Genomic DNA, 19,588 nt, shown 5'->3' with positions numbered 1-19,588 from the left:
CTTGTGCCATCAAACCCCTGCAACTTATCCATCTCTGGTCTATTGGTCCTCCCACCCAAAGGGAGGGCAGCTCCCATTCAGCACAAAAGTTCTAAGTCGTTCTCTGTCCTGGCAGCCCAGTGGGGAAACCAACTTCCCCCTGAAGCTAGGACAGCAGAGTCCCTGTCCATCTTTCCCTGAAGCTAGGACAGCAGATTCCCTGTCCATCTTCCCCCTGAAGCTAGGACAGCAGATTCCCTGTCCATCTTTCCCTGAAGCTAGGACAGCAGAGTCCCTGCCCATCTTCCCCCTGAAGCTAGGACAGCAGAGTCCCTGCCCATCTTCCCCCTGAAGCTAGGACAGCAGTGGCCCTGTCCATCTTCCCCCTGAAGCTAGGACAGCAGATTCCCTGTCCATCTTTCCCTGAAGCTAGGACAGCAGATTCCCTGTCCATCTTCCCCCTGAAGCTAGGACAGCAGATTCCCTGTCCATCTTTCCCTGAAGCTAGGACAGCAGAGTCCCTGCCCATCTTCCCCCTGAAGCTAGGACAGCAGAGTCCCTGCCCATCTTCCCCCTGAAGCTAGGACAGCAGTGGCCCTGTCCATCTCCCCTGAAGCTAGGACAGCAGATTCCCTGTCCATCTTTCCCTGAAGCTAGGACAGCAGTGGCCCTGTCCATCTTCCCCCTGAAGCTAGGACAGCAGAGTCCCTGCCCATCTTCTGAAAACATTGAAAATCAAATCACATTTTGTTTGTCATATGCTTGGTGCTTGTAAGGTCTACTACACCTGTTGTATTCAGCATTTCACTGTGAGGTCTACTACACCTGTTGTATTCAGCATTTCACTGTAAGGTATTATCTGACAGCAGAGTCCCTGTGAGGTCCATCCTTCCCCATTTCACTGAAGCTAGGACAGCAGTGAGGTCCCTGTCCATCTTCCCCCTGAAAGGTCTACTAGGACAGCAGTATTCCCTGTCCATCTTTCCTGAAGCTACTAGGACAGCATTTCACTGTAGCAGTTGTATTCCATTTCACTGTAAGGTCTACCTACACCTGTTGTATTCAGCATTTCACTGAGGTCTACTACACCTGTTGTATTCAGCTTTCAGGACAGCAGAGTCCCTGTCCATCTTCCCCACCTGAAGCTTTCAGGACAGCAGAGTCCCTGCCCATCTTCTGAAAACATTGAAAATCAAATCACATTTTGTTTGTCATTTCATGCTTGTTGTATTCAGCTTTCACTGTGAGGTCTACTACACCTGTTGTATTCAGCATTTCACTGTGAGGTCTACTACACCTGTTGTATTCAGCATTTCACTGTAAGAAGGTCTACTACACCTGTTGTATTCAGCATTTCACTGTAAGTTCTACTACACCTGTTGTATTCAGCATTTCACTGTAAGGTCTACTACACCTGTTGTATTCAGCATTTCACTGTTCTACTACACTTGTATTCAGCATTTCACTGTAAGGTCTACTACACCTGTTGTATTCAGCATTTCACTGTAAGGTCTACCTACACCTGTTGTATTCAGCATTTCACTGTGAGGTCTACCTACACCTGTTGTATTCAGCATTTCACTGTGAGGTCTACCTACACCTGTTGTATTCAGCATTTCACTGTAAGGTCTACTACACCTGTTGTATTCAGCATTTCACTGTAAGGTCTACCTACACCTGTTGTATTCAGTATTTCACTGTTCTACTACACCTGTTCTATTCATCATTTCACTGTGAGGTCTACCTACACCTGTTGTATTCAGCATTTCACTGTGAGGTCTACTACACTTGTTGTATTCAGCATTTCACTGTGAGGTCTACTACACCTGTTGTATTCAGCATTTCACTGTAAGGTCTACTACACATGTTGTATTCAGCATTTCACTGTGAGGTCTACTACACTTGTTGTATTCAGCATTTCACTGTAAGGTCTACTACACCTGTTGTATTCAGCATTTCACTGTAAGGTCTACCTACACCTGTTGTATTCAGCATTTCACTGTGAGGTCTACCTACACCTGTTGTATTCAGCATTTCACTGTGAGGTCTACCTACACCTGTTGTATTCAGCATTTCACTGTAAGGTCTACCTACACCTGTTGTATTCAGCCTTTCACTGTGAGGTCTACTACACTTGTTGTATTCAGCATTTCACTGTAAGGTCTACTACACCTGTTGTATTCAGCATTTCACTGTGAGGTCTACTACACTTGTTGTATTCAGCATTTCACTGTAAGGTCTACTACACCTGTTGTATTCGGCACACATGACAAATACACTTAGATTTAATTTGACATGAGTTTTATGATATGATTCACGGGTGTTTGGCTTGCTTGTATGAAAGCTGTATTTATTATAATCCTTAACATCTCATCTTTAAAAATACACTGCTCAAAAAATAAAGGGAACACTAAAATAACACATCCTAGATCTGAATGAATGAAATATTCTTATTAAATACTTTTTTCTTTACATAGTTGAATGTGCTGACAACAAAATCACACAAAAATTATCAATGGAAATCAAATTTATCAACCCATGGAGGTCTGGATTTGGAGTCACACTCAAAATTAAAGTGGAAAACCACACTACAGGCTGATCCAACTTTGATGTAATGTCCTTAAAACAAGTCAAAATTAGGCTCAGTAGTGTGTGTGGCCTCCACGTGCCTGTATGACCTCCTTACAACGCCTGGGCATGCTCCTGATGAGGTGGCTGATGGTCTCCTGAGGGATCTCCTCCCAGACCTGGACTAAAGCATCTGCCAACTCCTGGGCAGTCTGTGGTGCAATGTGGCATTGGTGGATGGAGCGAGACATGATGTCCCAGATGTGCTCAATTTGATTCAGGTCTGGGGAACGGGCGGGCCAGTCCATAGCATCAATGCCTTCCTCTTGCAGGAACTGCTGACACACTCCAGCCACATGAGGTCTAGCCTTGTCTTGCATTAGGAGGAACCCAGGGCCAACCACACCAGCATATGGTCTCACAAGGGGTCTGAGGATCTCATCTCGGTACCTAACCTAGGGGCAGCAGGGTAGCCTAGTGGTTAGAGTGTTGGACTAGTAACCGGAAGGTTGCAAGTTCAAATCCCCGAGCTGACAAGGTACAAATCTGTCGTTCTGCCACTGTTCCTAGGCCGTCATTGTAAATAAGAATTTGTTCTTAACTGACTTGAAAAATAAAAATAAATAAATAGCAGTCAGGCTACCTCTGGCGAGCACATGGAGGGCTGTGTGGCCCCCCAAAGAAATACCACCCCACACCATGACTGACCCACTGCCAAACCGGTCATGCTGGAGGATGTTGCATGCAGTAGAACGTTCTCCACGGCGTCTCCAGACTGTCACATGTGCTCAGTGTGAACCTGCTTTCATCTGTGAAGAGCACAGGGCGCCAGTGGGTGCCAGTGGCGAATATGCAATCTTGGTGTTCTCTGGCAAATGCCAAACGTCCTGCACAGTGTTGGGCTGTAAGCACCTGTGGACGTCGGGCCCTCATGCCACCCACATGGAGTCAGCGGTCCTGTTTCTGACCGTTTCAGCATGCACATTTGTGGCCTGCTGGAGGTAATTTTGCAGTGCTCTGGCAGTGCTCCTCCTGCTCCTCCTTGCACAAAGGCAGAGGTAGCGGTCCTGCTGCTGGGTTGTTGCCCTCCTACGGCCTCCTCCACGTCTCCTGATATACTGGCCTGTCTCCTGGTAGCGCCTCCATGCATTGGGCACTATGCTAACAGACACAGTAAACCTTCTTGCCACAGCTCGCATTGATGTTCCATCCTGGATGAGCTGCACTACCTGAGTCACTTGTGTGGGTTGTAGACTCTGTATCATGCTACCACTAGAGTGAAAGCACTGCCAGCATTCAAAAGTGACCAAAACATCAGCCAGGAAGCATAGGAACTGAGAAGTGGTCTGTGGTCACCACCTGCAGAACCACTCCTTTATTGGGGGTGTCTTGCTAATTGCCTATAATTTCCACCTGTTTGTCCATTCCATTTGCACAACCGCATGTGAAATTTACTGTCAATCTGTGTTGCTTCCTAAGTGGACAGTTTGATTTCACAGAAGTGTGATTGACGTGGAGTTACATTGTGATGTTTAAGTGTTCCCTTTATTTTTTTGAGCAGTGTATATAGAGTCATCTTAATTGACAGAATTGTCCTTACTCAGACAACAAAACATTTGTAAAAGTTGCCTGATTAGACCCATACAGAGCAGAGCCAGAGATCTGACGTCATGTTTTGCATGTTACTGTACAGCCACTATGTTCCAATTTAGGTGTCTATTAGTGCCCGAATCTACCATTGTCAAAGCGTATACGGGTACGAGTGTAAAGAGCTACACTAATGAGGAAATATATGTAATTATTGAACAAATCTGTGAGTTTGCTTTCTTTACTATATTTTGCCATATCTAGTTAATTTATATTACGCTACTGTACATGATGTGGGCAGCACAGGAGACTGCTGAGGGGAGAAATTGTCATAATAATGACCGGAACACAGCAAATAGAATGGCAGCCAACACATGGAAACCATGGAGACCAATGTGTTTGATGTGTTTGATTCCATTCCACCAATTCTGCTCCAGTTCTTACCAGCAGCCCGCCCTCCATCATCCTCCTGTGATGGACAGGACGTGTAACTACATTACAAAGTGACGTTTTGACCGCATGGAATTGGGGAGAATTACACATCCCCTTGACCTCAGATTGGTGATATTGGTAGAAGAGCTTACAGCACGATGACACAATATTAGTTGCTTTAAACAATATCTTTGGTTCTGTACTGTTGATTTTGTCATACAGTGGGTCGCAGCTATTATTTTCTTTCTCATACGGCAAGGATAATTTCTGGGAGGTCTTTCTATAAGAGTTGCTGACCGCACACCAACACATGGATTTGAGAGTCAAACTGTCAACGAGTAAGATTTTTGCAACAATCCAAAATGCAGCTGGCTGTCTTCTACAACTTGCACTCTAACCAGTAATATAAATATTATTCCCAGATTCTGTGTGTTTTTATAGTAAGGTTAGTTGAACAGGACGTGTTCAAGAGGAGGCTGGTGGGAGGAGCTGTAGGAGGACGGGCTCATTGTAATGCCTGGAATGGAATACATGAAACGGTATCAAACACAATTAACTCAGTTCCATTGATTCCATTCCAGCCGTTACAATGAGCCCGCCCTCCTATAGTTCCTCCCACCAGCCTCCTCTGAACCCCTTATTCTATTGAATGCAATGTGATATCAATATGAGTGATTGATAAATAAGTGTTGCGTTTCTCTTTCCATTTTGACGATGCATCACTCCAATGGAGCTGCCTGTCCTCTACATGTTGTCCTCTAACCAGTAATACATATCTCCAGTAGCCATGGTTTTTTGGTTCGTTTCAACAGAGTGTACAACCTTGATTTCCCCCCTAATCAATATGAGGGATGACTTGCCACTTGTCAAAATAAGTGTTTTTGGTGTGTGTGCAGTTTAAAAGGTGTTATTTTAAAATATAACAGTAATATGATTACTATTGTTTCACATGTATCGGTAGGCATAACATTTTCTATTTAGGTTTTCAATATGTCACGAACTGTTTCTGCATATTGGTTATTGATTTGGACATGTTAAAACTGTGTTTTGACATTGGGTGTATTTATCCAAACGTCAACAGGAAGCAGCAACAGCATCATTTTCAACTTAAGTTAACACTTAATAGGAATATAAAGTGAACTTTACAAAATGTATTTCCAATGGTATTGTACTTAATGAGGTAATAAGTGATGAATGAGTCCCAAAACGTGCTGCGGGTGATTGAAGTCAAGTGTCATTAGTTGTCTCTGATTGAGAATCATACATAGGTAGCCTGGGTTTCACTGTTGTTTTGTGGGTGATTGAAGTCAAGTGTCATTAGTTGTCTCTGATTGAGAATCATACATAGGTAGCCTGGGTTTCACTGTTTGTTTGTGGGTGATTGAAGTCAAGTGTCATTAGTTGTCTCTGAGAATCATACATAGGTAGCCTGGGTTTCACTGTTTGTTGGCGGGTGATTGAAGTCAAGTGTCATTAGTTGTCTCTGATTGAGAATCATACTTGGGTAGCCTGGGTTTCACTGTTTGTTTGTGGGTGATTGAAGTCAAGTGTCATTAGTTGTCTCTGATTGAGAATCATACTTAGGTAGCCTGGGTTTCACTGTTGTTTTGTGGGTGATTGAAGTCAAGTGTCATTAGTTGTCTCTGATTGAGAATCATACATAGGTAGCCTGGGTTTCACTGTTGTTTTGTGGGTGATTGAAGTCAAGTGTCATTAGTTGTCTCTGATTGAGAATCATACATAGGTAGCCTGGGTTTCACTGTTGTTTTGTGGGTGATTGAAGTCAAGTGTCATTAGTTGTCTCTGATTGAGAATCATACATAGGTAGCCTGGGTTTCACTGTTTGTTGGCGGGTGATTGAAGTCAAGTGTCATTAGTTGTCTCTGATTGAGAATCATACTTGGGTAGCCTGGGTTTCACTGTTTGTTTGTGGGTGATTGAAGTCAAGTGTCATTAGTTGTCTCTGATTGAGAATCATACTTAGGTAGCCTGGGTTTCACTGTTGTTTTGTGGGTGATTGAAGTCAAGTGTCATTAGTTGTCTCTGATTGAGAATCATACATAGGTAGCCTGGGTTTCACTGTTTGTTTGTGGGTGATTGAAGTCAAGTGTCATTAGTTGTCTCTGATTGAGAATCATACTTGGGTAGCCTGGGTTTCACTGTTTGTTTTGTGGGTGATTGAAGTCAAGTGTCATTAGTTGTCTCTGATTGAGAATCATACTTGGGTAGCCTGGGTTTCACTGTTTGTTTTGTGGGTGATTGAAGTCAAGTGTCATTAGTTGTCTCTGATTGAGAATCATACTTAGGTAGCCTGGTTGTCTCTGATTGAGAATCATACTTAGGTAGCCTGGTTGTCTCTGATTGAGAATCATACTTAGGTAGCCTGGGTTTCACTGTTGTTTTGTGGGTGATTGTTTCCATGTCTGTGTTTTACACCACACGGTACTGTTTTGGGTTTTCGTTATTCACGTTACGTTTATTGTTTTGTATGAGTGTTCAGTTTATGTGTTTAATAAACAACCATGGACACATACCGCGCCGCATATTGGTCCTCCGATCCTTCTCGCCTCTCCTCTTCAGACAAAGAGGAGGAAAACCATTACAATAGTATTTATTCCTTTATGAAGACATAGTATTTATTCCTTTATGAAGACATAGTATTTATTCCTTTATGAAGACATAGTATTTATTCCTTTATGAAGAAATAGTATTTATTCCTTTATGAAGACATAGTATTTATTCCTTTATGAAGACATAGTATTTATTCCTTTATTAAGACATAGTATTTATTCATTTATGAAGACATAGTATTTATTCATTTATGAAGACATAGTATTTATTCCTTTATGAAGACATAGTATTTATTCCTTTATGAAGACATATTATTTATTCCTTTATGAAGACATAGTATTTATTCCTTTATGAAGACATAGTATTTATTCCTTTGAGACATAGTATTTATTCCTTTATGAAGACATAGTATTTATTCCTTTATGAAGACATAGTATTTATTCCTTTATGAAGACATAGTATTTATTCCTTTATGAAGACATAGTATTTATTCCTTTATGAAGACATAGTATTTATTCCTTTATTAAGACATAGTATTTATTCCTTTATGAAGACATAGTATTTATTCCTTTATGAAGACATAGTATTTATTCCTTTATGAAGACATAGTATTTATTCCTTTATTAAGACATAGTATTTATTCCTTTATTAAGACATAGTATTTATTCCTTTATGAAGACATAGTATTTATTCCTTTATGAAGACATAGTATTTATTCCTTTATGAAGACATAGTATTTTTTCCTTTATTAAGACATATTATTTATTCCTTTATGTAGACATAGTATTTATTCCTTTATTAAGACATAGCATTTATTCCTTTATGAAGACATAGTATTTATTCCTTTATTAAGACATAGTATTTATTCCTTTATGAAGACATAGTATTTATTGCTTTATGAAGACATGGTATGTATTCCTTTATGAAGACATAGTATTTTTTCCTTTATGAAGACATAGAACCTTATTCCCTTCATAAAGGAAAAAAATGCTATTTGTAGTGCACTATGTAGGGAATAAGGTTCTATTTGTAGTGCACTATGTAGGGAATAGGGTTCTATTTGTAGTGCACTATGTAGGGAATAAGGTTCTATTTGTAGTGCACTATGTAGGGAATAAGGTTCTATTTGTAGTGCACTATGTAGGGAATAAGGTTCTATTTGTAGTGCACTATGTAGGGAATAAGGTTCTATTTGTAGTGCACTATGTAGGGAATAAGGTTCTATTTGTAGTGCACTATGTAGGGAATAAGGTTCTATTTGTAGTGCACTATGTAGGGAATAAGGTTCTATTTGTAGTGCACTATGTAGGGAATAAGGTTCTATTTGGGACGTAGACCTCATCCACTCCTGTACGATGGATGACCTGTATTCCACCTCAGAACATTCCTTTTCCTGGTCTTGACGGACGGAGACCTGTATTCCACCTCAGAACATTCCTTTTCCTGGTCTTGACGGACAGAGACCTGTATTCCACCTCAGAACATTCCTTTTCCTGGTCTTGACGGACGGAGACCTGTATTCCACCTCAGAACATTCCTTTTCCTGGTCTTGACGGACGGAGACCTGTATTCCACCTCAGAACATTCCTTTTCCTGGTCTTGACGGACGGAGACCTGTATTCCACCTCAGAACATTCCGTTTCCTGGTCTTGACGGACGGAGACCTGTATTCCATCTCATAACATTCCGTTTCCTGGTCTTGACAGACGATCCTTTGAACAGCAGGTTTCTCTGATTGTGTTCTCTGCTTTATTGAAATGTGACTTTCTCCTCAAGTACCATGGGAGGGCTTTTCACATACTATGGGAGGGCTTTTCACATACCATGGGAGGGCTTTTCACATACCATGGGAGGGCTTTTCACATACTATGGGAGGGCTTTTCACATACCATGGGAGGGCTTTTCACATACCATGGGAGGGCTTTTCACATAATATGGGAGGGCTTTTCACATACCATGGGAGGGCTTTTCACATACCATGGGGGGGCTTTTCACATAATATGGGAGGGCTTTTCACATACCATGGGAGGGCTTTTCACATACCATGGGAGGGCTTTTCACATACCATGGGAGGGCTTTTCAAATACCATGGGAGGGATTTTCACATACCATGGGAGGGCTTTTCACATACCATGGGAGGGCTTTTCACATACCATGGGAGGGCTTTTCACATACCATGGGAGGGCTTTTCACATACCATGGGAGAGCTTTTCACATACCATGGGAGGGATTTTCACATACCATGGGAGGGCTTTTCACATACCATGGGAGGGCTTTTCACATACCATGGGAGGGCTTTTCACATACCATGGGAGGGCTTTTCACATACTATGGTGGGGGATTTTCAAAAACTCAAGCTCTGATGTACTAGCCTAATATACATTAGTCTAGTGAGGCCAGAAGTGAACCAGTTGAATCACAGCTCCTGGTTAGCCGGTTAAATCTCAGCCCCTGGGTAACCGGTTAAATCACAGCTCCTGGTTAGCCGGTTAAATCACAGCTCCTGGGTAACCGGTTAAATCTCAGCCCCTGGGTAACCGGTTAAATCACAGCTCCTGGTTAGCCGGTTAAATCACAGCTCCTGGTTAGCCGGTTAAATCACAGCTCCTGGGTAACCGGTTAAATCACAGCTCCTGGGTAACCGGTTAAATCACAGCTCCTGGTTAGCCGGTTAAATCACAGCTCCTGGTTAGCCGGTTAAATCACAGCTCCTGGTTAGCCGGTTAAATCACAGCTCCTGGGTAACCGGTTAAATCTCAGCTCCTGGGTAGCCGGTTAAATCACAGCTCCTGGGTAACCGGTTAAATCACTGTTCTTGGGTAACCGGTTAAATCACAGCTCCTGGGTAGTGTCTTGGCTTCTAATTACTTCATTGCACCTTTAGTTACTCTTTTAAGTCCCATACACTACCCCATATACAGGGCTCTGGTCTAAAGTAGTGCACTATATAGGGAATATGGTTCTATAAGGCTCTGGTCTAAAGTAGTGCACTATATAGGAATAGGGTTCTATAGGGCTCTGGTCTAAAGTAGTGCACTATATAGGGTTCTATAGGGCTCTGGTCTAAAGTAGTGCACTATATAGGGAATATGGTTCTATAGGGCTCTGGTCTAAAGTAGTGCACTATATAGGGAATATGGTTCTATAGGGCTCTTGTCTAAAGTAGTGCACTATATAGGGAATATGGTTCTATAGGGCTCTGGTCTAAAGTAGTGCACTATATAGGGAATAGGGTTCTATAGGGCTCTGGTCTAAAGTAGTGTACTATATAGGGCTCTGGTCTAAAGTAGTGCACTATATAGGGAATATGGTTCTATAGGGCTCTGGTCTAAAGTAGTGCACTATATAGGGAATAGGGTTCTATAGGGCTCTGGTCTAAAGTAGTGTACTATATATCGGGAATATGGTTATATAGGGCTCTGGTCTAAAGTAGTGCACTATATAGGGAATATGGTTCTATAGGGCTCTGGTCTAAAGTAGTGCACTATATAGGGAATATGGTTCTATAGGGCTCTGGTCTAAAGTAGTGCACTATATAGGGAATAGAGTTCTATAGGGCTCTGGTCTAAAGTAGTGTACTATATAGGGCTCTGGTCTAAAGTAGTGCACTATATAGGGAATATGGTTCTATAGGGCTCTGGTCTAAAGTAGTGCACTATATAGGGAATAGGGTTCTATAGGGCTCTGGTCTAAAGTAGTGTACTATATATCGGGAATATGGTTATATAGGGCTCTGGTCTAAAGCAGTGTACTATATAGGGTTCTGGTCTAAAGTAGTGCACTATATAGGGAATAGGGTTCTATAGGGCTCTGGTCTAAAGCAGTGTACTATATAGGGCTCTGGTCTAAAGTAGTGCACTATATAGGGAATATGGTTCTATAGGGCTCTGGTCTAAAGTAGTGCACTATATAGGGAATAGGTTTCTATAGGGCTCTGGTCTAAAGTAGTGTACTATATAGGGAATAGGGTTCTATAGGGCCCTGGTCTAAAGTTGTGTACTATATATCGGGAATAGGGTTCTATAGGGCTCTGGTCTAAAGTAGTGTACTATATATCGGGAATATGGTTCTATAGGGCTCTGGTCTAAAGCAGTGTACTGTATAGGGTTCTGGTCTAAAGTAGTGCACTATATAGGGAATGGGGTTCTATAGGGCTCTGGTCTAAAGTAGTGCAATATATAGGGAATAGGGTTCTATAGGGCTCTGGTCTACAGTAGTGTACTATATAGGGGATATGGTTCTATAGGGCTCTGGTCTAAAGCAGTGTACTATATAGGGCTCTGGTCTAAAGTAGTGCACTATATAGGGAATTGGGTTCTATAGGGCTCTGGTCTAAAGTAGTGTACTATATAGGGAATATGGTTCTATAGGGCTCTGGTCTAAAGTAGTGTACTATATATCGGGAATAGGGTTCTATAGGGCTCTGGTCTAAAGTAGTGCACTATATAGGGTTCTGGTCTAAAGTAGTGTACTATATAAGGAATATGGTTCTATAGGGCTCTGGTCTAAAGTAGTGCACTATATAGGGAATGGGGTTCTATAGGGCTCTGGTCTAAAGTAGTGCAATATATAGGGAATAGGGTTCTATAGGGCTCTGGTCTACAGTAGTGTACTATATAGGGGATATGGTTCTATAGGGCTCTGGTCTAAAGCAGTGTACTATATAGGGCTCTGGTCTAAAGTAGTGCACTATATAGGGAATTGGGTTCTATAGGGCTCTGGTCTAAAGTAGTGTACTATATAGGGAATATGGTTCTATAGGGCTCTGGTCTAAAGTAGTGTACTATATATCGGGAATAGGGTTCTATAGGGCTCTGGTCTAAAGTAGTGCACTATATAGGGTTCTATAGGGTTCTGGTCTAAAGTAGTGTACTATATAAGGAATATGGTTCTATAGGGCTCTGGTCTAAAGTAGTGCACTATATAGGGAATAGGGTTCTATAGGGCTCTGGTCTAAAGTAGTCTGCTATATAGGGAATAGGGTTCTATAGGGCTCTGGGCAAAAGTAGTGTACTATATATAGGGAATAGGGTTCTATAGGGCTCTGGTCTAAAGTAGTGTACTCTATATAGGGAATAGGGTTCTATAGGTATCTGGTCTAAAGTAGTGTACTCTTTATAGGGAATAGAGTTCTATAGGGCTCTGGTCTAAAGTAGTGAACTATATATAGGGCATAGGGTTCTATAGGACTCTGGTCTAAAGTAGTGTACTCTATATAGGGTTTTATAGGACTCTGGTCTAAAGTAGTGTACTATATATAGGGAATAGGGTTCTATAGGACTCTGGTCTAAAGTAGTGTACTCTATATAGGGTACTATAGGGCTCTGGTCTAAAGTAGTGTACTCTATATAGGGTTTTATAGGGCTCTGGTCTAAAGTAGTGTACTCTATATAGGGTACTATAGGGCTCTGGTCTAAAGTAGTGTACTCTATATAGGGTACTATAGGGCTCTGGTCTAAAGTAGTGTACTCTATATAGGGTTTTATAGGGCTCTGGTCTAAAGTTGTGTACTATATATAGGGAATAGGGTTCTATAGGACTCTGGTCTAAAGTAGTGTACTCTATATAGGGTTCTATAGGGCTATGGTCTAAAGTAGTGTACTATGTACAATCACATTGAGGTGCTTAATTGTTACTCAGAAGTGATTTGATGTTGAGATAAAAACGGCTGCATTGGACCTTTAACGTTGAGCTCATTCTTGTTCAATTGTTTAACTCCGCCTATAGACCCTTTAACCCCGCCTATAGGCTAGATCACAGACCTTCCCTCCCTTGTCTTGTCTGTCGCTTATTGGTTGAATACTTTCCCTCCGACCCCAGCGGACTTCGAGCAGTTAACAGCACAGATGATGAAAACATATCGTCATACTACGATGTATATACCGCATACAAGGCAATGTAGATCGCGTTCAGGATTCCAATCATTTAACCTGACATTTGAGTGAATGACATCATTTGGTCTGGTAAATCCTCGCCGTGCAATCGGAAGCAGCATGTTTCGATTAGTTTATCTGACTTCTGAGTGTTTTATGGATTCTTTGCGGGAATTTTGTTCAGTAGTCTACTCAGAATAAAGAGGTAAGTTGACGTTTTGTAACTGAAGTGTAATTTGTTATTAGTCTGACCGACTTTGCACCGCTAATGATTATTTGAAGATGATTGATCATGTCAATCACGGTATTAGAATGTGGATTTATTTTCACAGGTCACGATTGCTTAGAGAATATTTTGTTGAACTTCAGTGACCCATTGGTGCACGCAGCCACGTGAAAAGTAACGCTGATACTTCGTATCGATGGATGCAATCATGAAACTGTCGCAACAACTGCCGCGTTCAAAATAACAGGGAACTCGGAAAACTCCGACTTCAGTTTTTTCAAGACAAATGAGAAACTGCAAAAAATGAACTCTCACTGGGAAAATTCGTTTTGTACGGTCATCCAACTCGGAATTCCACGATGGGAACTCGGCATCTTTCTGTGGCGCTGACTTTCCGAACAGAAGATCACTAACGTTATGATTTTTCCAGCGGTCTTGGAAGCGCCAAACGTTCACTAGAGCACGTTTGCATGGCCTGGTGCCCGGGTGGATGGAGATTTCACTTCATGACCAATGGAATGGTCTAAATAATTTAATTCCGCCCCTCCGGCGCACCGGGCCATGCAAAATCGATCCGCCCATTGTGGTGCGTTTAATCACCTAGCCAGACACTGTTCACATGCTAGTAGGAACAACGAAACTCAGACATTTCCGACTTGCTAATTGGTTGTAGTTATACACTCGCTGCGTTCAACCAGTTAGCAAGTCAGATACAAAAAAATAAGCAAATATTTGTTACTCAATTGCATTGATATAAATGTATTTCAAGTCCATCTCAAAGGCATTACTAGTTTCACATTCTCCGAGCCCTGACACAGTAGGCTTACCCCATTACCACAATGGTGTTAAAGTTTTCCTGAAAATGTATGGGGGCTCCAAATACCTAGGATAGGATAAGTAATCCCTCTCACCCCCCCCTTAAGTTTTAGATGCACTATTGTAAAGTGACTGTTCCACTGGATGTCATAAGGTGAATGCACCAATTTGTAAGTCGCTCTGGATAAGAGCGTCTGCTAAATGACTTAAATGTAAATGTAAATGTAAGTCCAATAGTGGGCTACAGGAGCCTAACGTTCTTCCTTTATAGTCTAAGGATCTTATATGTTCTAGTTAAAGGAGAATTGGCTCTGGAAACCAAAACAGCTAAATACTCCATCTAAACATGAATCGATTCTCAAATGTGGTGTGGTTTTAGAAACATAACTTCCTCTACTTTCATATCACATCAAAATAATGTCATGAATGCAAAATACATTTACTGCTCACAGTTTTAACCTGGTTTAACAGTTGTAGCCGACAGTGTTTTTTCAGTGACAACAGGTTTGTGGCGTCTATCTTCCCTTTACACACAGGTGTTCAGAGACGCAGATGGCTAATTAGCACAGGTAGTCAGTTCTGTCTTCCGTAAACTAGCGCTGTAAAATGGAAATATGCCCGTGTGGGAACGTTAACCCTATAAAGGTCTGTATCAATTTAACTTTGTATTTATTTATTTAGTATTATTTCTTGCTGTTAAAAAAGATAATGTCCTTATGCTTTCAAAACCACAAACTCTGTCTGTTAATGTTTAGGCCGAGCGTCGCGGATCTTTATCAAAACTCCCCCTGTACAGAAGAATCCTTCATCCAAACACTCTGTAATGGAATGGAACTCAGAATCATGATCACGTGCTAGGGAGCTTCAGGATGGCTGCATCAGTTGGTTGAATCTTATAAACCTGTGCATGGTTTTACATGGTGACATTTGCATACTTTCCCTAAGAGGCTATTCATGCAAACAGCTATTAGACTATTCTGTGTCAAAGGTAGCCTACGTATTTGCAAATGCATCAACTTAATTTGCTTTAGAAAGTTGAGCTTCTTTGCAAACCTTTCTTTGTTGCAGCAGGAGGTATGACAATGACATGTCAGAGGCTAGACATGTAAATTCACTATCTAGACTCCATTGGCACGTCTAGCATATACAGCATGTGTGTGTATATATATACATATGTACAGTGCCAGTCAAAAGATTGGAAACCTACTCATTCAAGGGTTTTTCTTTATTTTTACTATTATCTACATTGTAGAGTAGTGAAGACGTCAAAACTATGAAATAATATACAGTTGAAGTCGGAAGTTTACATACACTTAGGTTGGAGTCATTAAAACTAGTTTTTCAACCACTCCACAAATTTATTGTTAACAAACTATAGTTTTGGCAAGTTGGTTAGGACGTCTACTTTGTGCATGACACAAGTCATTTTCCAACAATTGTTTACAAACAGATTATTTCACTTATAATTCACTGTATCACAATTCCAGTGGGCCAGAAGTTTACATACACTAAGTTGACTGCCTTTTAAACAGCTTGAAAAATTCCAGATAATAATGTCATGGCTTTAGAAGCTTCTGATAGGCTAATTGACATCATTTGAGTCAATTGGAGGTGTACCTTTGGATGTATTTCAAGGCCTACCTTCAAACTCGGTGCCTCTTTGCTTGACATCATGGGAAAATCAAAAGAAATTAGCCAAGACCTCAGAAAATAAATGTTAGACCTCCACAAGTTTGATTCATCCTTGGGAGCAATTTCCAAATGAGGTACCACGTTCATCTGTACAAAATTGTCTGTACAAACAATAGTATGCAAGTATAAACACCATGGGACCACGCAGCTGTCATACCACTCAGGAAGGAGACTCGTTCTGTCTCCTAGAGATGAACGCACTTAGGTGCGAAAATCCCAGAACAGCAAAGGACCTTGTGAAGATGCTGGAGGAAACGAGTACAAAAGTATTTATATCCACAGTAAAACGAGTCCTATATCGACATAACCTGAAAGGCCGCTCAGCAAGGAAGAAGCCACTGCTCCAAATCCGCCATAAAAAAAGCCAGACTACGGTTTGCAACTGCACATGGGGACAAAGATTGTACTTTTTGGAGAAATGTCCTCTGGTCTGATGAAACAAAAATAGAACTGTTTGGCCAGAATGACCATTGTTATGTTTGGTGGAAAAAGGGGGATGCTTGCAAGCCAAAGAACACCATCCCAACCGTGGAGCATGGGGGTGGCAGCATCATGTTGTGGAGGTGCTTTGCTGCAGGAGGGACTGGTGCACTTCACAAAATAGATGGTATCATGAGGATGGAAAATTATGTGGATATATTGAAGCAACATCTCAAGACATCAGTCAGGAAGTTAAAGCTTGGTCCCAAATGAGTCTTCCAAATAGACAATGACCCCAACAAAGTCAAGGTATTGGAGTGGCCATCACAAAGCACTGACCTCAATCCTATCGAAAATTTGTGGGCAGAACTGAAAAGCACGTGCGAGCAAGGAGGCCTACAAACCTGACTCAGTTACACCAGCTCTGTCACGAGGAATGGGCCAAAATACACTCCACTTATTGTGGGAAGCTTGTGGAAGGCTACCCAAAAAATTTGACCCATGTTAAACAATTTAAAGGCAATGCTACCAAATACTAATTGAGTGTATATAAACTTCTGACCCACTGGGAATGTGATGAAAGAAATAAAAGCTGAAATAAATATTTCTCTCTACTATTATTCTGACATTTCAATTCTTTAAAAAAGTGGTGATCCTAACCGACCTAAAACAGGGATTGTTTACTAGAATGTAATGTTTTGAATTGTTATGAGGATTAAATGTCAGGAATTGTGAAATACTGAGTTTAAATGTATTTGGCTAAGGTGTATGTAAACTTCTGACTTCAACTGTATATATTAGTCATGAATCAATTGGACATTTTTAATAAGAAAGGAAGATGTTCCTAACCAAATACAGTTTGTATTGTTTCCTCAGATGTATAAACTGAAGGTAGAATCTAAGTATTATTGTTTATTAGTTTACTCCAATTGGGGGAAGGGTTGTTGGGGAATATTTTACCCCAAAAAGATATGGGGGATTGGAAATGATGCAGACAGTTACATTGTTGCTTCCATCAATCTTTCCTCAATATTAAGCTGATCCACCCCTTTAAAAAATATATAAAACAATTAACCGCAGAGGGTATCCACATCCAATGGACAGCAGTGGAGAAGGTGGAAAGTTATAAGTTCCTAGGCATACACATCACAGACTAACTGAAATGGTCCACTCACAAAGAATGTGTGGTGAAGAATGCGCAACAGGCGCCTCTTCAACCTCAGGAGGCTGAAGAAATGTGGCTTGTCACCCAAACATTTGCAGGTGCACAATCGGGCTGTATCACAGCCTGGTACGGCAACTGCACCGCCCTCAACCACAAGGCTCTCCAGAGTGTGGTGCGGTCTGCACAACGCATCACTGGGGGCAAACTACCTGCCCTCCATGACACCTACAGCACCCGATGTCACAGGAAGGCCAAAAATATCCTCAAGGACATCGACCACCCGAGCCACTGCCTGTTCACACTGCTACCATCCAGAAGGATATACAGTGCCTTGCGAAAGTATTCGGCCCCCTTGAACTTTGCGACCTTTTGCCACATTTCAGGCTTAAAACATAAAGATATAAAACTATTTTTTTGTGAAGAATCAACAAGTGGGACACAATCATGAAGTGGAACGACATTTATTGGATATTTCAAACTTTTTTAACATATCAAAAACTGAAATTGGGCATGCAAAATTATTCAGCCCCCTTAAGTTAATACTTTGTAGCGCCACCTTTTGCTGCGATTACAGCTTTAAGTCGCTTTGGGTATGTCTCTATCAGTTTTGCACATCGAGAGACTGAATTTTTTTTCCCATTCCTCCTTTCAAAACAGCTCGAGGTTGGATGGAGAGCATTTGTGAACAGCAGTTTTCAGTTCTTTCCACAGATTCTCGATTGGATTCAGGTCTGGACTTTGATTTGGCCATTCTAACACCTGGATATGTTTATTTTTGAACCATTCCATTGTAGATTTTGCTTTATGTTTTGGATCATTGTCTTGTTGGAAGACAAATCTCCGTCCCAGTCTCAGGTCTTTTGCAGACTCCATCAGGTTTTCTTCCAGAATGGTCCTGTATTTGGCTCCATCTATTTTCCCATCAATTTTAACCATCTTCCCTGTCCCTGCTGAAGAAAAGCAGGCCCAAACCATGATGCTGCCACCACCATGTTTGACAATGGGGATGGTGTGTTCAGGGTGATGAGCTGTGTTGCTTTTACGCCAAACATAACGTTTTGCATTGTTGCCAAAAAGTTCAATTTTGGTTTCATCTGACCAGAGCACCTTCTTCCACATGTTTGGTGTGTCTCCCAGGTGGCTTGTAGCAAACTTTAAACAACACTTTTTATGGATATCTTTAAGAAATGTCTTTCTTCTTGCCACTCTTCCATAAAGGCCAGATTTGTGCAATATACGACTGATTGTTGTCCTATGGACAGAGTCTCCCACCTCAGCTGTAGACCTCTGCAGTTCATCCATAGTGATCATGGGCCTCTTGGCTGCATCTCTGATCAGTCTTCTCCTTGTATGAGCTGAAAGTTTAGAGGGACGGCCAGGTCTTGATAGATTTGCAGTGGTCTGATGCTTGTTCTTCATGATGCTCTCTGCAATTTCTGAAGCTGTTGACTCTAATGAACTTATCCTCTGCAGCAGAGGTAACTCTGGGTCTTCCTTTCCATGAGAGCCAGTTTCATCATAGCGCTTGATTTTCTAAAAGTTATAATGGACTATTGTTTCTCTTTGCTTATTTGAGCTTTTCTTGCCATAATATGGACTTGGTCTTTTACCAAGTAATCTTCTGTATATCACCCCTACCTTGTCACAACACAACTGATTGGCTCCAACGCCTTAAGAAGGAAAGAAATTCCACAAATTAACTTTAACATCTACTTGATCCGTGTGTCCCCCCTCTAACTGCACTGTCCAATTTACAGTGAAAGAATACCATGCTACTGTTTGAGGAGAGTGCACAGTTATGAACTTTAAATGTATTAATAAACCAATTAGGCACATTTGGGCAGTCTTGATACAACATTTTGAAGAGATGTGCAATGGTTGATTGGATCAGTCTAAAACTTTGCACATACACTGCTGCCATCTTGTGGCCAAAACCTAAATTGCGCCTGGGCTGGCATAATACATTATGTCCTTTCTCTTGCATTTCAAAGATGGTACAAACAAATATTTTTCTCCTACATTGATTTCACATTTCCACAAACTTCAGTGTTTCCCTTTTCAAATGGTATCAATAATATGCAAATCATTGTGTTAGGTCCTGAGATGGAGGCAGTAAGATTTGGGTATGTCATTTTAGGCAAACATTTGAAAAAAGGGTTGGCTCCATTTAAACAAGGCACACCTGTTAATTTAAATGCATTCCAGGTGACTACCTCGTGAAACTGGTTGAGATAATGCCAAGAGTGCGAAAAGATGTCG

At 41.3% G+C, this 19,588-nt stretch overlaps 1 protein-coding gene across 1 annotated transcript in view; it reads left to right on the top strand.

The window, feature by feature from the left end:
- The first annotated feature begins 12,945 nt into the window (after positions 1-12,945).
- Positions 12,946-19,588, top strand: part of lg01h15orf39 (linkage group 01 C15orf39 homolog) — a 45,800-nt gene continuing 39,157 nt past the window's right edge. Inside the window, exon 1 of the mRNA XM_046353178.1 lies at positions 12,946-13,215. The gene's annotated coding sequence lies outside the window, so the exon portion shown is untranslated. The remainder of the gene's footprint in view (positions 13,216-19,588) is intronic.

Source organism: Oncorhynchus gorbuscha, linkage group LG01, assembly GCF_021184085.1.
Source record: "Oncorhynchus gorbuscha isolate QuinsamMale2020 ecotype Even-year linkage group LG01, OgorEven_v1.0, whole genome shotgun sequence".
NCBI classification, from domain to species: Eukaryota; Metazoa; Chordata; class Actinopteri; order Salmoniformes; family Salmonidae; genus Oncorhynchus; species Oncorhynchus gorbuscha.
The sequence above is the reverse complement of the archived record's forward strand: the minus strand, read 5'-3'. Positions and strand labels throughout refer to the sequence as shown.